This window comes from Spermophilus citellus (assembly GCF_964194105.1).
Source record: "Spermophilus citellus genome assembly, chromosome: 18".
Taxonomy (NCBI): domain Eukaryota; kingdom Metazoa; phylum Chordata; class Mammalia; order Rodentia; family Sciuridae; genus Spermophilus; species Spermophilus citellus.
In genome coordinates, this window is record NC_138200.1 from 56,371,180 (window position 1) to 56,390,414 (window position 19,235).

The 19,235-nt window shown below is 37.1% G+C and overlaps 1 protein-coding gene across 1 annotated transcript in view; it reads left to right on the top strand.

Moving 5' to 3' along the window:
* Window positions 1-4,358: 4,358 nt before the first annotated feature.
* The window catches only part of AP1G1 (adaptor related protein complex 1 subunit gamma 1), a gene marked incomplete at its 5' end in the record, with an annotated part of 85,117 nt that continues 70,240 nt past the window's right edge, over window positions 4,359-19,235 (top strand). The window contains one exon of the mRNA XM_081273902.1: window positions 4,359-4,635. The remainder of the gene's footprint in view (window positions 4,636-19,235) is intronic.

Here is a 19,235-nt window from a genome sequence, read left to right on the forward strand (position 1 = left end):
TTTCTTGGTCCTTGAATTGAGCATTTGCCTGGGAATCAGGACTGGGTGTGAATTTTAGCATAGCCATCTCTGTGTGGGTCTGAAGCTTTCTCGTTCACAATTCCTTCCATTTCTTAAATTCGATATATCTCTGCCTACTGTAATAATGTGTAAATGTGTGTCTGTGTGCACACATGTAATTATTTCTGTCCCCTCAAATTTGAAATACTTAGATGAAGATTCTTGACCTACAGAATATTATTAATTGAGGTCAATAAATTTTCCTCTGGATCTTTAATTATCCCATAATTATCTCTTTTTTTTTTTTCAGGTAGGCAGAATGGTGTGAATTTTAAATCCCATCGCATACTACCTATATGACTTTTAGCAAATGGTGCCTCCTGTCAAATGTGTATGAAAGAACTCAAAAGCTAGAGGAAAAGATCTTTTAATAAATGAGTTTTGTGGGGCTGTGAAGATAGCTAAGTGGCAGAGTGTTTGCTTATCATGTGTGAGGATCTGGATTTGATCCCAGTACTGCAAAAACAAACAAACAAACAAACAAACAAAAACCAACCCAAACCCTGAACAAATCCAAAGAGTCAACAAAACAAATAAGTATTTGGAAGAATGAATGTACATATATAATAAAATAAGTGTTTCCAGAAAATCAGTGGAATCCTGTATGTCTGGACTCAAATGTAGACTCTGCCACTTACTAGCTGCTTCTTTTTCTCATCTGTAAAATGGGGACAATAATAAGGATTAAAGAAATAGTGCATATAAAAGTCTTAGTAGGTGATCAATAAATTTTAGGTTCCTTTCCAGTTTCTATTATTTGTTGTGGTCTAATAGACTAAATCTTGGTGATTTTATGAGACTAGAAGAATCTGAGAAAACAAGTCCAACTTAACTTTTCTTTTTGGTTGCAAAAATAAAACAAAATTAAAATCCTCTATAGTCCCATCATCCAAAGATAACCATTTTTATATTTTAATTTTGTTTTTCAAATTTTTCTGTATGTATACACAATTTTTACAAGCTTATTTTAGTTACATTGTTTAGAAAAATCTGCCATACCATGATTATAAAGTTAGAGCTATAATTTTATTTTTATTGGTAGCCTAATGGTCCCCGTTATGAATGTGTGTAACTTATCTGAAATTTGAGATTATGTCTTAGAAGTTGGGGAGTAAGCCTTTCTAAATTTTAAGCACAAGCCACAAAAACCAAAGATTCCAAGATAATGATAATTATGGTATAAATTGGGGCAATTCTTTTTAATTTTGAGTTGCATGGGTGAGGGATTTGGTAATTAAAAAGAAAATATAAAAAAAATACAGGGAGGAGGTTTATGTTGTGAATTTCTCTTTGATTATCTGCTATTTGGTATGGTACATTTGGTATGGTATGGGGGGTGGGTATTGAGTATTAAACCTACGGGAGCTTACCAACTGAGCCACATCCCCAGCCTTTTTTTAAAATTAATTTTTAAATTTGTTTTAATTAGTTATACATGACAGTAGAATGCATTTATGCACTTTGATATATCATACATAGATGGGATATAATTTCTCATTTTTCTGAGTGTACATGTTGCAGAATCACATTGGTCATGCAGTCACATATATACATAAAGTAATAATTTTTTGTCTGTTTTATTCTACTATTATTCCTATCCCCATATCCACTCCCCTCGCCTCCCTTCACTTCTCTCTGCCTAATCTAAGGTAGCGCTATTCTTCTCTAGTGTACCCCGCATTGTTGTGAATTAGCATCCACATATTAAAGAAAATATTTAGCCTTTGTTTTTTTGGGGGGGATTGGCTTATTTCGTTTAGCATGATATTCTCCAACTCCATCCATTTACTGGCAAAGGCCATAATTTCACTGTTCTTTAAAGGTGAATAATATTCCATTTGCCCAGCGCATTTTATTTTCATTTTGAAACAGGGTCTGCTTAGAGCCTTACTAAATGGCTGAGGCTGACTTTGAATTTGCAATCCTCCTACTTCAGCTTCCTGAGTGGCTGGGATTACAGGTGTGCACTACTGAGCCTAGCAAAGCTCTTCTTAAGAAGACAGGTTTTCTTTTCTTTTTGGTTTTTAATGGTAAACACTTTATTTTGGCCTCTAAACAATTTTTGTGATATTCCAAATGGAATACTTACTAACTCTGCTTTGCAACCTCTATTCTTTTATAGAAATCTCAAACTGAATTTGGCATGTGTTCCATGCATAGCTACAGCTCAAGGGAACCCACATTTTGTCATCCTTATGATATTTTGTGTTATTCTATTTACTAACCATGTGATCTAGAGCTACACTGTACTGATGTGTAGCAGAGGGATAGGAGGGTCTGAATCTATAAGTATTATTCTTTTCTTTTTTAAATTTTTTTTATTGGTTGTTCACAACATTACAAAGCTCTTGACATATCATATTTCATACATTAGATTGAAGTGGGTTATGAACCCCCAATTTTACCCCAAATGCAGAATGCAGAATCACGTCGGTTACACATCCACAATTTTACATAATGCCCTATTAGTAATTGTTGTATTCTGCTACCTTTCCTATCCCCTACTATACCCCCTCCCCTCCCCTCCCATCTTCTCTCTCTACCCCATCTACTGTAATTCATTTCTCTCCTTGTTTATTTTCCCATTCCCCTCACAACCTCTTATATGTAATTTTGTAATAGCAATGAGGGTCTCCCTTCATTTCCATGCAATTTCCCTTTTCTTTCCCTTTCCCTCCCATCTCATGTCTCTGTTTAATGTTAATCTTTTCTTCCTGCTCTTCCTCCTTGCTCTGTTCAGTATTATTCTTTTCAATCCATTTGCCCTAGGTTGATTTCACCCTTGTGTTTGTGTTTGTCGTTTTGGTGGGTACAATTTTCTAAAATGTAAGATGGTGATATATAGCAGAAATCTAGTGGGGGAAGGAAACTTTCAGCAAGTCACAGTTTCTCTGAGTCTCTATCTCCTTATTTATAAAACTAAATTATGTGCTGAGGCTGTAACTCAGTGGTAGAGCGCTTGCCTAGCAAGTGTGAGGCACTGGGTTCAATTCACAGCACCACATAAAAATAAATAAAAGGTATTGTATCCATCTACAATTAAAAAAGATATTTAAAAAATAAATAAAACTGAATTATTGGGCCAGGGTTATGGCTCAGTGGTAGAGCACTTGCCTAGCATGTGTGAGGCACGGCACTGGGTTTGATTCCCAGCACCGCACATAAATAAATGAACAAAATAAGAGTACATCTAAAAAAATATTTTTAAAAACACTGAATTATATGAAGGTGCTTTATGAACAATGTGTTATCAACATTTAATAATAAAAATTGATAAATCCTTTTATACCCTTGGCTTCCTTTCTTTCCAGTCTTTTGGCATGCCGTCGAAGTTGAAGGACAAAACTATACAGCTGAGCACACCCAGTTCAATTTTTGTAAAGTGTTTTGAAATCCCTGCAATTGCCTAAGGAAGAAGGTGCAACTTCCTGTATATGACACTCAGGTCTTAAATTTGGGATTTGCAGTTAATATGGTTCTTTTTGGTATCCAGTCTGGTGCTTTGTTTCATTTACTTTTGGGAGTACTACGTTGGCAATCTAAAGGATTTTAGTCTAGATCGGTCACCTTTAAATGTACCAAGATCTCAAGGACCTCTTTACATTCACATGAAAAAGACTCTGTCACATGTTAGTAATTATTTTTCAAGCCAGGAACTGTCTAGTCAAATTTTCTTTGGCCCAGGTCATTAATTCATGGAGTCATAGAAGGCCCATTCTGAAAGAGTTTTTAGCTATTATTAGTCCAAATCTTCTCTTTTTACATACTAGAAAATTCAGGGCTTGGAGAGGTTAAGTGATTTGTCCAAAGCAAGAGGGGCAGGACTAGGCTTGGACTCTATTCTCCTGCTTTGTCATCTAATTTTTTTTTTTTTTTCATAAAGTTCATTGCAAAGATACCATAAAACCATAGAATCCAAGAGGACTTTGAAGCATGTTTTTGAAGTTAAAGAGAAAGCTGAGGTCTTAAAGGTGACAGGAACGACTTTGGGATGCTCTTGCTCAGCCTGGCTAAGCGTTTGGTCCCCACCTGCTTCTCTCCCACAACCTCAGCTTCTCTGCCTAGCTCCGCCCCTTTCAGGTGGCACACCACTTCCTGGTTAGCCCGCCCGTCAGTCCGCCCGCCCTCCTGCTCCAAGCGGAACCAAAGTGCGTCGTCTCCGGGGTAGTCCGGATTTTTCTTGCTCAGACTCATCTCAGCGGTGACTCGGCAGCCGCGTCTAGCGTCATCAGTGACAGCCCCGACCCTTGCTACGCTTTGCGTCGCTCTGCCAGGAGCAGTCGCCTCCTCGTTGGCAAATAGTCCTCGGCTGGGTCCGAGTTCTTGGGTAATCCGAGGGGGGAGGCCCGAGGAGTTGCAGTCAGAGGGCGCAGGATTGACAAGGAGAGAGAGATAGGGACCGAAGTTATTGAGGTAGTGTGGGAAGTTAGTTAAAAACCCCCTTCCTCCTAAGAATCCCTCCGCCTGCAGTAGCGGTGGTGAGGCCGAGGGAGCCGCCATTTTGGATGTTCGGTTCCTGCTGCCACTGCTGCCGCCGCCCCCGAAGCTGCTGGTTTCATTCGAGGTTTCGGGCCGGTGAGTGTCACTCGCGGCGCTAAGAGCGTATTATTTCTTTTGCCCTGCCGCTGCCGCGGGCGTATGGCCGGAAGCTTCCTGTCAGTCCCAGGGGTCCGGTCCCAGCCTGTGGGGGGTGAGAAGAGAGGACAGAGGTTGGGCCAGGAGGGGCCGGGAGCTCCAGGGGTTGCTCCGACTTCCTCAGGGCCGACCCCGAGGCCTCAGACCCGGAGGTTCCGCGCGCAGCAGCGTTCCTTGCTGTGGCGTTGCCGGGCCAGGGCAGGCCTCCTTGAACTCATTGACTTTCTCAGGCTGCGATCCTCCTCTGAAAGCTTATTCAGGGAGCCCAGGAATTAGCGGGGCGGGCCCCACCCCCGCGTGTCCTCTCGCAGCCACGTATCAGCGTTCTTGTAGCTGGTGCTCAGGTCAGGTCTCGGAACTCTCGGCATTGCCACATGCTGAGTTAATCGCGGTGTGTCGGTGCTACGCCGTCCTCTCGGAGCCGGACCTCGGCTTCGCCTCCCTCTATCCTTTCCACTAACTTCTTCCCCAGTTTACCGCCTTAAAACAAAAAACAAAACAAAACAAAAAAACCCAACTCCCCTGCGACTACGCTGTTCACCCTTCTCTCAAACTCCTCGTCCTGTGGACGTCAGTTTCTACTGACTCTCCCGATCTTCCTGATTGCCTGCGAGAGTCAGGTTGGTTACGCTTCCCTGTGAGGTCTCGGGGAGGCGAGCCGTGGACCCGCGCGCTCCAGTGTACTTGGGCAGTAATGGTTATAAAGCAGATTATATGGCTTTTGGGGGAAAGGAGCTGTCAAATGTTTTCTCTTCTGAAAAACTAAGCTTTTTCGTACTAATTGACAGTTTTATATGTTCGGCGTGTATCCCTGAGTATGGAAGTTGTGAAGAATATTAATCTCACGTAAATAGTAACTTTTTTTTGGGTTACTGTAGGGATTAGTTAATAGACGAGAGGACTGAGTAATTTCTTAGTGGTCTTAATTTTCAGATGTTTGTACAGTAATGGTCTTGGCTGACCGATTCTAAAAAATACACGTATTGACGTCATGTATTGGTTTTTCGTGGGGTGGTTACATTTCAAGTATTTCATTTCCACTATTCTCCATAGTACTTGTCAGATTATATACACCTTAACTTTTGGTTTGGAAAATATGACTCCTCAAGGTACCCATAATCCCATCACTTTTATTGTGTTCTTAAAGTATGTTTGCAGTCTAGCATGGTTGAATAAAAAGCATTTCACAATAATCGACTGATTATTTCCTACATTTCAGGTTAGGTGAGTGTGATTGAATCACCTGTATTTCATCTCAGCCTGAATTTTTACCGCTTATTAGAGATCACAGTGAAGTGACTATTGCAATTTAATTTTTTTTAAAAAATATTTATTTGTTAGTTCTCGGCGGACACAACATCTTTTTTTTTTTAAAGTTTTCTTTTCTTTTTTTTTTTAATATTTATTTTTTAGTTCTCGGCAGACACAACATCTTTGTTGGTATGTGGTGCTGAGGATCGAACCCGGGCCCAACGCATGCCAGGCGAGCGCGCTACCACTTGAGCCACATCCCCAGCCCCTGCAATTTAAATTTGTAACGAAAACTGAGTCAAATCTTCTAATAATTTTCATTATTCTTATAAAGTGAGAGTATAGATAATCCCTTTACAGGTCATAGAATGTCTCGGTAGGCGGAATATTTTCAGCATAAATATTTCGTGTTTTTGGTATCTGTTTAAGCGAGCCTTCAAATATATATATTATTATTAGATACTAGTGAGTATTGCCAGTGTATTAACTCTGAATCTGCAGTTTTCCCTTTTGCTTTAAAAGAACCGTCAAATCCTGAGTACTTATGGACTACTCACTCATTTACTATTTCCTTCTAGTACTAATGAAATGTTCTGAATAACACTTTTCAAACAAGGTATTGTAAGAGCTGTCAGGTGGTTATTTAACTCAGTTCATGTTATAGAATAATGTACTAGTATTTAAAAGCCATTCGTAGGTACTTTGAGTTTACTTTGAGAAAGTATCTTTTTGCCTTAACAAATTAATAGCAGAGTTCTGTTTAGTGCATTATTGATTGATCAGCTCATGTGGATGTCTAACTTTGTCTAAATTTGTTGGGAATTGCATGTACAATTAAAATTAGTGTTCAGGAGACTTCCATTCATTTTCTTTTGGGAGCACTTGTTCTTGATCCTATCTGTTTTACTCACAGCAATTGTGCATATGATGGTGAATTTCAAAGTGAAACTATAAAGTACACAATTGCCAGTGATGCCTTGGTGATATTTCATTGGAGTGTTAATTATTTTTTTTTTTTAGTTGTTGATAGACTTTATTTTATTTATTCATATGCAGTGCTGAGAATCGAACCCAGTGCTTCACACATGCCAGACAGGTGTGCAACTGCTGAGCCCCAGCCCATTAATTTTTAAAAAGGAGTTTTCCAAGTCAGTGATAGGCAAACAAAACCAAACCCCAAGTTTAATGAATCATAAAAACTATGCAATTTTAACAAGTTGAATGTTTTCAAAGGATATGTTTATTTGTACCTGGGATTGAACTCAGCGGCACTCCATCATTGAACCACATCCCTAGCCCTATTTTGTATTTTATTTAGAGATAGGGTCTTATGAGTTGCTTAGAGGCTTGCTTTTGCTGAGGCTGGCTTTGAACCTGTGATACTCTTCCCTCAGCCTCCTGAGCTGCTGGGATTACAGGTGACTGCACCTGGCTCAAAGGATTTTTATTATTATTATTTTTAAATATATATATATTTTTAGTTGTTGATGGACTTTTATTATATGTGGTGCTGAGAATTGAACCCGGTGCCTCACACATGTTAGGCAAGTTCTTTACCACTGAGCTATGACCCCAGCCCCTCAAAGGATTATTTTTTAATTAAGAAAATTGACTTGGGAGTCCACATATCAAAATGGATTGTTCCAATGCTTAATCCCTTTATTTGCATTTGATGGGGATGTTTAAAATTTGTGTATACAGCAGGATTTAATATCAAAACTTTACAACTCTTTTCTTTAGATTTAGCTTAGAAAAATCTAAAAATATTAGCTTTCCTCAGATATCAGAAACTTGTTTAGCTGTTTTAGGTGTTTGTAATTTAATTTTTCACTGCTTTATGAATTTTCAGCTCTTGATTTTGGTTTTCTTTCATCTCATTCATTTTCTTATGCAGGATAATATTTATAAAGTAGCAAGGAATTTTAAAATCAAGAGAAAATATTGATTTATATAATCTCATGTTTCATGGTTTATAAGTTTTGAAAATCATTATCTTTTTAAAAATGTATTAGGATTTTTCCAGGTATCTTTTTGTGTATAAATTTTATTTGACTGAAGTCAGGAAAAGGAAAAGAGCCTTCATTTCTACTTTGAAAATGTGAATTTATTTTCTTCACTGAAGGAGTAACACAAAACACTTAATTTGGCATGAGTTCTGGCTACTAGAACAAACCTGTCAAAGTTTGAAGGGTCCAGAAGTGGGTGTTGGGGGAATCAGCTCACAAACTTGTTGAGTCAACATTAGCTAACACTTTAGTATAAAAGGGCAAGGTTTAGGTTAAGATGATTGAAATGAAAAATGTTTTTTCATTAAGTACTTGGAAGTTTTGCCTTTGTTTTTTAATTCAGACCATTGGATAAAGAAAATTAGTGTTATAAATGTTAATGAAAAATAGAAAGGAAAAATCATAGTGTTTTAAAAGATGGAGAAAATATATGTGATCCTTGTACACTGAATAATTAAAGATATCTGAAAGACAAGTAGTTTTTACTCCTTTTCTTTATTGTTATTGGCACAGTAGTCTCCGTGCAACGTGCTAGGCGTTTGCTTTGCTTTGTTCTATCTTTTTGTACTCCTGTAGTACTGGGCATCGGTACTGTGTTCAGGCTTTTCAGCTAGTCAGGTTTCAAGGTTAATGTTGTGGATTTCTGGGAGAAGCAAATTTGAGAAAGATGTGATCTGAGATCTTTGGAACTATGAAATCACTTTTTGCCCTCTTCTTTATACAATGTTTGTATATAATGAATATATTATATACATTAACTTGTTTTAAGAGTTAATTTTTGTAAATGATTATACGACTGTACAACAAACAAAGCTTCATTAGTGCTTTTACAACTCAGGTTAGTGAAGCTATTTCCTAAGTCTCACTTGAGAAATTGTGCAGTTTCAAGAGGAAGAAAAGAAAGATAAGCTATTTTTTAAATTACTTTAAAAAAATCTGTGTGAAAGATTTGATTCCTTCCTACATGTTTAAAAATATTTATTTATTTTTTTAGTTGTAGTTGCACACAATATCTTTATTTATACGTGGTGTTGAGGATTGAACCCAGGGCCTCACACAAGCTAGGTGAGCACTCTGCCACCGAGCCACAACTCCAGCCCCCCCTTCTTACATTTTGAAAAATTTTAAAACATAGTTGTTTTAAAATATGATAAAAATACTGGTTTGAGATGATTGGTTGGGGGAAAACTAACTGAAAATAATTAGGTTCACTGTGTAGAGTTAATTGAATCTTTGTAAATATTAGGTTTTGGTATGGTTGTTGAAGGGAAAGAACTTTATTGTAAGAATTATTTTTTTCTAGTAGTACCCAATATATGTGATTTTTAAGTGCATATTTTGCTGAGCATGGGGGTGCATACACGTAATTTCAGTGACTCTGAAGGCTGAAGCAATCTCATTCCAGTTCAATCTCAGCAATGTAGTGAGACCCTCTCTCAAAATACAAAGAGGCAGGGATGTGGCTTAGTGGTTAAGTGCTCCTTGGTTCAATCCCTGATAAGCCCCACCCCTCCAAAAAAAAATGTATTTTTTTCCCCACTAGTGAGAGTTTGAGTTTTGAATTGTGCTTAGAAACCTCTTCCATGGTGAAAGCTTAATACGTGGTGGTGATTATTTAAGAAAGTAGAATGAGGAAGTAGCTTGCACTTTGATATTACTAACATTTGGTTATATTATTTTTATTTACACACACTGAACTTTTTGCTGTTCCTTGATTATTCTTTCATTCTCATTGTTCTTGTTCTGCCTATACCTGGAATGCTTATCTTTCTATTTTTCTTTTCCTCTCTACCCTCTAGGTAAAGGAGTGTAGTACTTTTTTCTCCAGGCAATCCTGGCAAAGGGGCGGAGCAGTTTTTAAGTACTATTTGAATTGTCTGTTCTTTTTTTTCCCCACCAGCTTCTAAAGAACTAGAACTGTCAAATTTATGGTATTCCTATACACTGCACAGTGCCTGACACTTAGGGGTCACCTTGCAGAATAGATAAGTGAAAATAATGTGGAAAAATTGTTCAGGTACTCTGACAGATAGTAATTGGTCCATGGTAGAGTCTCAAGCAGTCAGGTTCCTGCTTGAGTTATGAGAATCAACTGCAGGTCATTTGCGAGTGGCTCGTAGAGTTGATGTCAGTTGTTTGTTTTTTGGTTTAGAAAATATTTCTTTTTTTGGGTGGGGGGTACTGGGGATTGAACTCAGGGGCATTTGACCACTGAGCCACATCCCCAGCCCTATTTTATTTAAGGGTCTCACTAAGTTGCTTAGTGCCTCACTTTTGCTAATGCTGTATATATATATATATATATATATATATATATATAAACTCAAATTATATATATATATAATTTTAGTTTTTGGTGAACACAACATCTATATTTTATTTTTTATGTGGTGCTGAGGATCAAACCCATGGTCTCGCACATGTAGGCGAGCGCTCTATCGCTGAGCCACCACCTCAGCCCCAATAGTGCTGGTTTTGAACCTGTGATACTCCTGCCTCAACCTCCTGAGCCGCTGAGATTACAGGCATGCGCCTAGTTTATCTTCTTAGTTTTGAAAATTTTAGGGTATAAATAGATGTTAATCTTTTCTATTTGTGATTCGCTCAGTGAAAGCTTCAGGTGGCTTACAAGAAATCTGTTTTTTTCATTATCTTTGAATATATATTATGTAATTCATTATGCTGAGGAAACTAATAATACCTACAATGGTACTTGAGTGATTTGTTACTGAGTCCCCTTCTTATGTTTGAATAATTTATTTTTATCATTCTGATATTTAAAACAATTTTTAAATTCATCTTTTGTTTATTTTTTGGTACCAGGGATTTAACCCAGGGGCACTTAACCACGGAACCACATCCCTAACCCTTTTTTATGTTTAATTTAAAGATAGGGTCTCATCGAGTTGCTTAGGGCCTTGCTAAGTTGCCAAAGCTGGCTTTGTACTTGTGATCTTCCTGCTTCAGTCTCCTGAGCTGCTGAGATTCACAGGTGTGTGCCACTGTGTCAGGCTTCATTTTTTAAATCTATAAAATGATATAATAATTGTAATTGTTCATTGTAATAAGTAAAAAAAAACCCTGAAGATTTTATTAATTTCCTTCAATCATTTTCATTATTGCTCTTAAACCAATTTACCCAGATTATGGGCATCCTTCAGTGTTTCTCTCCATGATATATTGCAGTATATTCTGTACTAATATAAATGTGTGTATATAGGAATTCTTTATTACAAAAGAGAGGTCAAATTATATTACTGTATACCAAACCTTTCTTGATGTGTTATGGTCAGTAAATATAATTCTACCTTTTTTTTTTTTTAGAGAATTTTTTAATATTTATTTTTTAGTTTTTGGTGGACACAACATCTTTGTTTGTATGTGGTGCTGAGGATCGAACCCAGGCCGCACGCATGCCAGGCGAGTGCGCTACCAGCTTGAGCCACACCACATCCCCAGCCCTAATATAATTCTACCTTGATATGTTAAACTCTCCTAATATGATTTATAGCACGGGTGTACCATAACTTGTTCAACTATTTTCCTGTGGACATTTAGATTGTTTGCAGATTTATGTCACTGTACATAGTGCTTCAATAAATATATTCATGCATGTTACCTTATTTGCTGATACTTTCATTTCTACAGACTAGAATCTACAAAGTGGGATTTCAGGATTAACAGAAATATATTTTTAATGTATTATTTTCAGATGATTCTTGAAATAGATTGTCGTAATTTCCACCTTTACTAGCAGTGAGTTCACTGTATCATCACACCACTACATATTTGATTTAATTTTTACTAGTCTGCTAGATGACAAATGTTGCTTCAGTTTTGTCTTTTTTAAAAAAAAAATTGTAGTTGTAGATGCACAGAATGCTTTTATTTTATTTATTTTTATGTGGTGCTGAGGAGTGAACCCAGTGTCTCACACAAGCTAGGCAAGCACTCTACCACTGAGCTACAGCCCCAGCCCCTCAGTTTTGTCTTAATTTCAGTTTTACTGGGGCTAGCCTCTTTTGATATGCTTATTGGCTATTTGGATTTTCTTTTCTTTCTTTTTTTTTTTTTTAAAGAGAGAGTGAGAGAGGAGAGAGAGAGAGAGAGAGAGAAAGAAAGAATTTTTAATATTTATTTTTTAGTTCTCGGCGGACACAACATCTTTGTTGGTATGTGGTGCTGAGGATCGAACCCGGGCCCAACGCATGCCAGGTGAGCGCGCTACCGCTTGAGCCACATCCCCAGCCCTATTTGGATTTTCTTTATTGAAAATTGTCTGTTCAGGTCCTTGGTTCATTTCTTTTTGAAGTTATTTCTGTCTTTTTGTGGAGAGTACTGGGGGTTAAACCGAGGGGCCCTTAACCACTGAACTGTATCCCCAGGCCTTTTTATTTAATTTGAGACAAGGTCTTCCTCTCAAATTAAATAAAAAGGCTCTCCTTGAGCTTCTATTTGTGATTCGCTTGAGCTTGCAGTCCTCCTGGCTCAGTCTCCCCATTGCATGCTCCACTACCACTGTCTTTTTTTTTCCTTTTATCTCTGTGGAGCACCTTATGGAATATTGTCATATGGCACATGTATTGTCTTTTTAAATTTGTTCTAATTAGTTATATATTACAGTAGAATGCATTTTGACCCATCATACAAAAATGGAGTATTGCCGGGATTCAGTTCTCCCGACTAAAAGGCTCAGGGGTTACTCAGTTGAACTGGGCTAACTGGGCTGCACAAAATAACCACACAAGAGACACAAATACCTTTTTCTTTGGGGTTGCTGTGATGGCTCCTCTGACCTTAAGGGTCTGCAGCAAGAGAGAGAATGAGAGCATGAGCTGACCCCTTTTATTGAGGAGAAGCTATTCAAATGAGGCAAGGGGTCAGGTTTCAGGGGGCTGAGTCTATCTTCATGATGTCCACTGTCAGCAGGTTGACGGACACCTGGGTAGGCCACACCTAAGGCACAGTAAGAGAAGGGGACAAACACAAGGCACTTCCATGGAAGATTCTATCCTAAATAGAGCAAGGGGTTATATTACAAAGGAACAGGTGAGCATAGCTTCACCCATGGGGCTATAGCAAGACACACCCATGCACCCTAGAAGGGTGGGGAAAGCTCTGCCACCTTTCTGTGACTGAATGCCTCAGCACCTAGCCGGGGAGTGTGATCCAGTCACATGCAAGGTTGGTCTCCCACAGAGTATAACTGTATTGTCTTTCATTTTTCTTTTGATCTTGTATTAGATGTTTTAAAGTAGTCATATATACCCCTCTTTTCCTTTATGACTTCTGAAACTATGCTACTTAGGAGAGTCTCTTCCATACCAAGAATATACAAATGTTGCCTTAAATATTCTTTTTAACCATGGGGTTTTAAAAAATAAACAGTATATTTATTCATCAGGAGTTAACATTTACATGGTATGAGGCAAGGAGTCTCTTACATGATTTAGCTTTATATAGACAGGCTGCTCTGCCAAGACTAATAAACAAACCATTCTCCTCAGTGAATTAAATGCCACTTGTTATATGCTGTGTTTCCATGTATGTTTGTTCTTTTTAGTTGTTTTGTTTTTCTCATCCTGTACCCTTGTTTTACTGTTTTAAAATAATTTTAAAATTATTACTTATTTGTTTATTTATTTTTATGGTGTTGGGAATGGAACCAGGGTCTCTTGCATGTGAGGCAAATGCACTTCCTCTGAGCAACATCCCTAGTCCTTGTTATTTTTTTTAATATTTATTTATTTTTTAGGTGTAGATGGACACAATACAATGCCTTTATTTTTAATGTGGTGCTGAGGATTGAACCTGGGTCCTGCCCATGCTAGGAGAGCGCTCTACTGCTGAGCCACAATCCCAGCCCCTCAGTCCTTGTTTTGATATAATAAATTTGTAGAAAGTTACTTTTTGTTAAGAAAAGCTTCCATCAAGCCAGGCGCTGTGGGCTCATCTGTAATCTCAGCATTTTGGGAGGCTAAGGCTGGAGAATTGTGAACTCAAGGCTAGTTTGGGCAGCTTAGTGAGACTCTATCTCAAAATAAAAAGGGGTGGGGATGTAGCTGAGTGTAGAGAACCCGTGGGTTCAGTACTGAAAAAAATCAACCAACCAAATACCCCCCCTCCAAAAAAAAAAACCCAACCCCCAAACAAAAAAACTATCACTGTAGTTTTTCATTTTTGACTATTCTTAAGTATTCATTCTTGTATATATATTGATTGAAAATAATGTTTTTGAGTTCTGAAAATCTCAAAGCTCACTGCTTGTGATTATGCTGTATTTATACATTAATTTTTGGAGGTTAACGAAGATAATTTTTCTTTTTATGGGGGTGTCTTCAAAGACTTTCAATACATGTTTTATATATTTCATAATTTTCTTTGTATAATTCCTTCTTATTAAATTTTTCTAGGTATTTTATTTTGACAACTGTTGTTAATATAACTTTCCCCTTTATTTCTAATTAGTTAATATCAGAAATGTGATTTTTTTTTCTTTTTGGTTGGGTGTGCTAGATAAGTACTGTCACTGAGGGACATCTTAATGCTAAAAATGAATATTATACTGTCCTTGTTTTCTGTGGACAACCTTTCCCCAACCCCTGTGTATCCAGAATTAACAGATTTTAGAAAGTCTTTTGAGATGAATGACATTGTTTCATAGTTTATGATTTTGCTTTAATTCTTATGGTTTTTGATAGTTTGTTTGAATTTTTAAAGCAAGTTTTATTATGTAAGTTATATGTGTTCATTACTTGAAAGATGTCAGAAAATATGGAGAGTTTTAAAAGGCATTTGAGTTCTGAAAATCAACTATAATGCACCAATAAACACAGATAACCCTCCACATTTACTAGACCCTTTGGTTCTTTATAAAACTTAAATTTTTTGAGAAGTTGATGGCACTTCTTAAGTTTAGGACATCTTTTGTGATAATATTAGGGTTGGAAGAGTGAAAAATTTCTTAATGTCAAATTAGATGTTTATCTTGTTTGCTTATCATTTTCTTGGCTTTATTGCTTTTTATGCATCTTAAGACTATTGGATCATTCAGTAGCATGTTTGCATTTACATGTATCTTATTTTTTTAAAAATCCATTTTGGTGAATTTTGTTGATGAATAATTAAACATAAAAGTAATTACTGTGGCAGTTTAGGGAGAATTGAACTTAAGACGACCTCTTAGAGGAATGCCAGCTGGCTGCCTAGAGATGTGTGGTTGGTATCTCCATGTGATCACACATCCTGAAGCCTATTCTGTAGTCTTGAAAGTCGAGAAGTTCCATTTTAATAGTTAACTTAGGGATGTTTCAGACCACTGAAAACTTGCTGTTTTGTGGGTAAGAATAATAGTATTTTAAAAAATATTTATATTTTAGTTATTGGTGGACATAATATCTTTATTTTATTTTTATGTGGTGCTAAGGATTGAACCCAGTGTCTCACACATGGTAGGTCAGTGCTCTACCTCTGAGCCACAACCCCAGCCCCAGAATAATAGTATTTTAATTCACAAGAGGGCTTCGTTTTTACTTGTGTCTGCTTTCCATAGCACACTGTTCCTTGTATGGAGGTGTTGGAAGTTGAGGTCCTGGAGATAGTGATGAATAATCAGAAAGTTGTACTGTGAACCTGAAGCTAAAGCATATAAAGTTGGTTGATCTTGAGTGTTTTATCATTCTAGACTATGGCTAAACCTGATGTAAGAACTATCCTTGTGGGCTGGGGATGTGGCTCAAGTGGTAACTTGCTCACCTGGCATGCGCGGGGCGCTGGGTTCGATCCTCAGCACCACATAAAAATGAAATAAAGATGTTGTGTTCACCGAAAATTTAAAAAAACATAAATAAAAAATTCTCTTTCTTTCTTAAATAAATAAATAAATAAATAAAGAACTATCCTTGTGCCACAGTGGTGCCTACCTCTCCAGTGACCAAAATATTTATTCCCAGATTTAGGCTGTTGTTCAAATAGTAGTATGCTAACATTGCTCCCCATCTTTCTTGCTCTGTAGACCATTTCCCTTCTGTTAACAAATTTCTTTTTTTTTTTTTTTTAAAGAGAGAGTGAGAGAGGAGAGAGAGAGAGAGAGAGAGAGAGAGAGAGAGAGAGAGAGAATTTTTTTTAATATTTATTTTTTAGTTCTCAGCGGACACAACATCCTTGTTGGTATGTGGTGCCGAGGATCGAACCCGGGCTGCACGCATGCCAGGCGGGCGCGCTACCGCTTGAGCCACATCCCCAGCCCAACAAATTTCTTCATACTGAGGAAATGTGTGCATCTTCCTCATTCCCCACTCCAGTCTTTTCGAACCCCAACCCCCACAAAGACAATGAAGGGGGGGAAAACTGTTAGTTTAATGATAACCGTTATCTAGAAGCATAGTATTTTGTAAATTATAAATGTGTTAAAGCAAATTAGATATTCATGTGAATAAAACTCTGTTATAGGGGTTCTGTGTGGCTCATGATATAAAAATACAGGCCATGTGGAGACTGCAGGAAGGAATGCCGGTAACTTCTTTGAAGGATTCTGCCTACCATTAACTTAGGTCGTCTCTTGAATTTTTTCAGCCATATTTATAAATCTATGACCAAATATTACAGAATATTGTCAGTGGGAAAAATTGAAGTTGAATTCCTTTAGTTGAGTCCTTTTCTCATCATTGTTTAGCAAGAAACATGCTTTTAATGTTGAAATTACTTTTTGAATTCGTTTTTGAATTTAGAACTCAAATGCTTTTATTTTTAGAGGTGACCTCACAGCACCAGGAACTCTTTTTTTGGTTTTGTGTTCATGGCTGTTGGCTGTCAGGAGCTCAGAGCTCAGAGCATGTAGAGTTGTGAATTAGACAGTTATCTGGGCCAGGTACAATAGAGCACTGGGGTGAGTCTTCTCTGATTTTTGCCATAGCTGTTGGTGAGTAGCCAGTACAGCTTTACTTGATTTTCTTTAGTTAGGACTCTTGTAGCATTTGGATTAATAAATACAGTATTTATTGAGTTTCTGCTTTTATAGGTAAGAAGGATACCAGAATGAAAAGACAAGGATCTATACTTGGGGAACTTATATGAGTGAGAAAATGAGTATTTCAAAGAAAAAAGGCAGACATGGCCTAAGAATAGTATTGCTCTAATAAGGGATATCTTTATTAAAATTTTTGTATGAGGAATCTAACCAAGTGATACTTAATCACTGAGCCACATCCCAACCTTTTTTAAATGTTTTATTTTGAGATAGGGTCTTGCTAAATTGCTTGGAGCCTTGCTAAGTTGCTGAGGTTGGCTTTGAACTCCTCCCTCAGCCTCCTGAGTCACTGGGATTACAAACATGCTCCACTGTGGAAAATCTTTATCCTAAAGGTATTTGTATAGATTTAAATTTTTTTTTGTTTAGTTGTAGATGGATATAGTATCTTTATTTATTTATATGTGGTTCTGAGGATTGAACCCAGTGCCTCACAGGTGCAAGGCAAGCGCTCTACCACTGAGCCATAACCCCAGCCCCTTGTATAGATTTTGGAAAATAGCCATACCTTCCATTTTGAGTATAAATTTAGGAGAATTTAAATATATGCAATGAGAGTTTTTCTACTTTTTAATTTTTTCTTAGTATTTGTAATTCTGATTACTATTTCAGTATTTAAAGTAATTTCATTTAGTTTAAGCACTAAAACCTAATTTAAAAAATTATTTTTGTAGTTGTAGATTAACAGAAAGCCTTTATTTTATTTATTTTTATGTGGTGCTAAGGATCAAACCCAGTGCCTCACACATGCTAGGCAAGTGCTCTGCCACTGAGCTACAGTCCCAGCCCAAAACATAATTTTATTTAACTATTTTGCATAGAAATTTTTCTAAAATGAATTTTTTTGGGGGAGCCTCTAGGGATTGAACCCAGGGACACTTACCACTGAGCTACATTCCAGGCCCACTTTATTTTAAAAAAATATTTATTTAGATGCAGGGCCTTGCTAAATTGCTTAGGGCCTTGCTAAGTTGAGGCTGGCTTTGAACTTGCTGTCCTCCTGCTTCAGTCTCCCAAGTTGCTGGCATTATAGGCATGGGCCACTGTGCCCGGCCTATAAATCAGTGTGAAAATGAATTTTACACTTTCTTTTTCCCTTTGTAGTTTCTTTTCTTTTTTTGGTACTGGGAATTGAACCCAGAGGTACTTTACCCCAGAGCCACATCTCCAGCCCTTTAATTTATTATTCTGAGACAGGGTCTTTGAGTTGCTTAGGGCTTTGCTAAATTGCCCAGGCTGGTCTCAAATTGTTATCCACCTGCTGCAGCCTCCCAAGTCACTAGGATTACAAATGTGCGCACTGTGCCGAGCATTTTTATCATTGTTTATCATATAACCATTAATGAAAGTTGAAATAAGTTTATCTATAATATTTTTGCCTTAACAAATCAGATTTTTTGATCTTTTTATGTTTCGTTTTTGTCCTTATTCTGAGTATTTTTACTTTTTATTATTTGTTTTTAGAAATAAGACAAAGAGGATTACTATTGTTATAAATATTGTTGTTATTATTATGGTTCTGGGGATTGAATGCAGGACCTGACATATGCTAGGTCAGTGTTCTGTCTCTCAGCTGCATCAATACTTTTTAAAAAAAACTTAATTTTGTTTTGATAAGATTTTATTATGTAGCTGAGGAGTCTTGAACTTGTGATCCTTCTGTATTGGCCTCCTGAGTAACTTGGGATTATAGGTGTGCATCACTGCATCTGGCAAAAATATTTTTGATAAAGTGTACAAGCCATAATAAAAAATATGGATCAGTTAGACATTGACCATTGAAATACTAAATGTAAATGTTTAGATATAAGTGGAGAAATTAACAGAAACACATGACATCTTTCTTAGTCTTTGGGTCATGTAGTTAAATTGTCAAGGCATAAAATATTTGAACTACACTCTTTTTTTTTTTTTTGATACTGGCAATGAAACCTGGGGTACTACCAAGCTATGTTTCTACCTATTTATTTATTTATTTTGAAGCAGGGTCACAATGAGTTGCTTAGGGCCTCACTGAGTTGCTGAGACTGTCCTTGAACTTGCAGTCCTCCTGTTTAGCCTGGTGAGCTTCTGGGATTACAGATGTTGACCACTGTGCCTGGGTTGAATTACACAATTTGTATAAATTGATTACTGTAGATACAATTATGTATTTGGGTTTTCCTCCTCTGCATTAAATGTTAACTGTTAATCGTATTTTAACAATTTCTTGATGAATTGAAGTCTTAATTCTAACAACTACATTATGGTTCTCT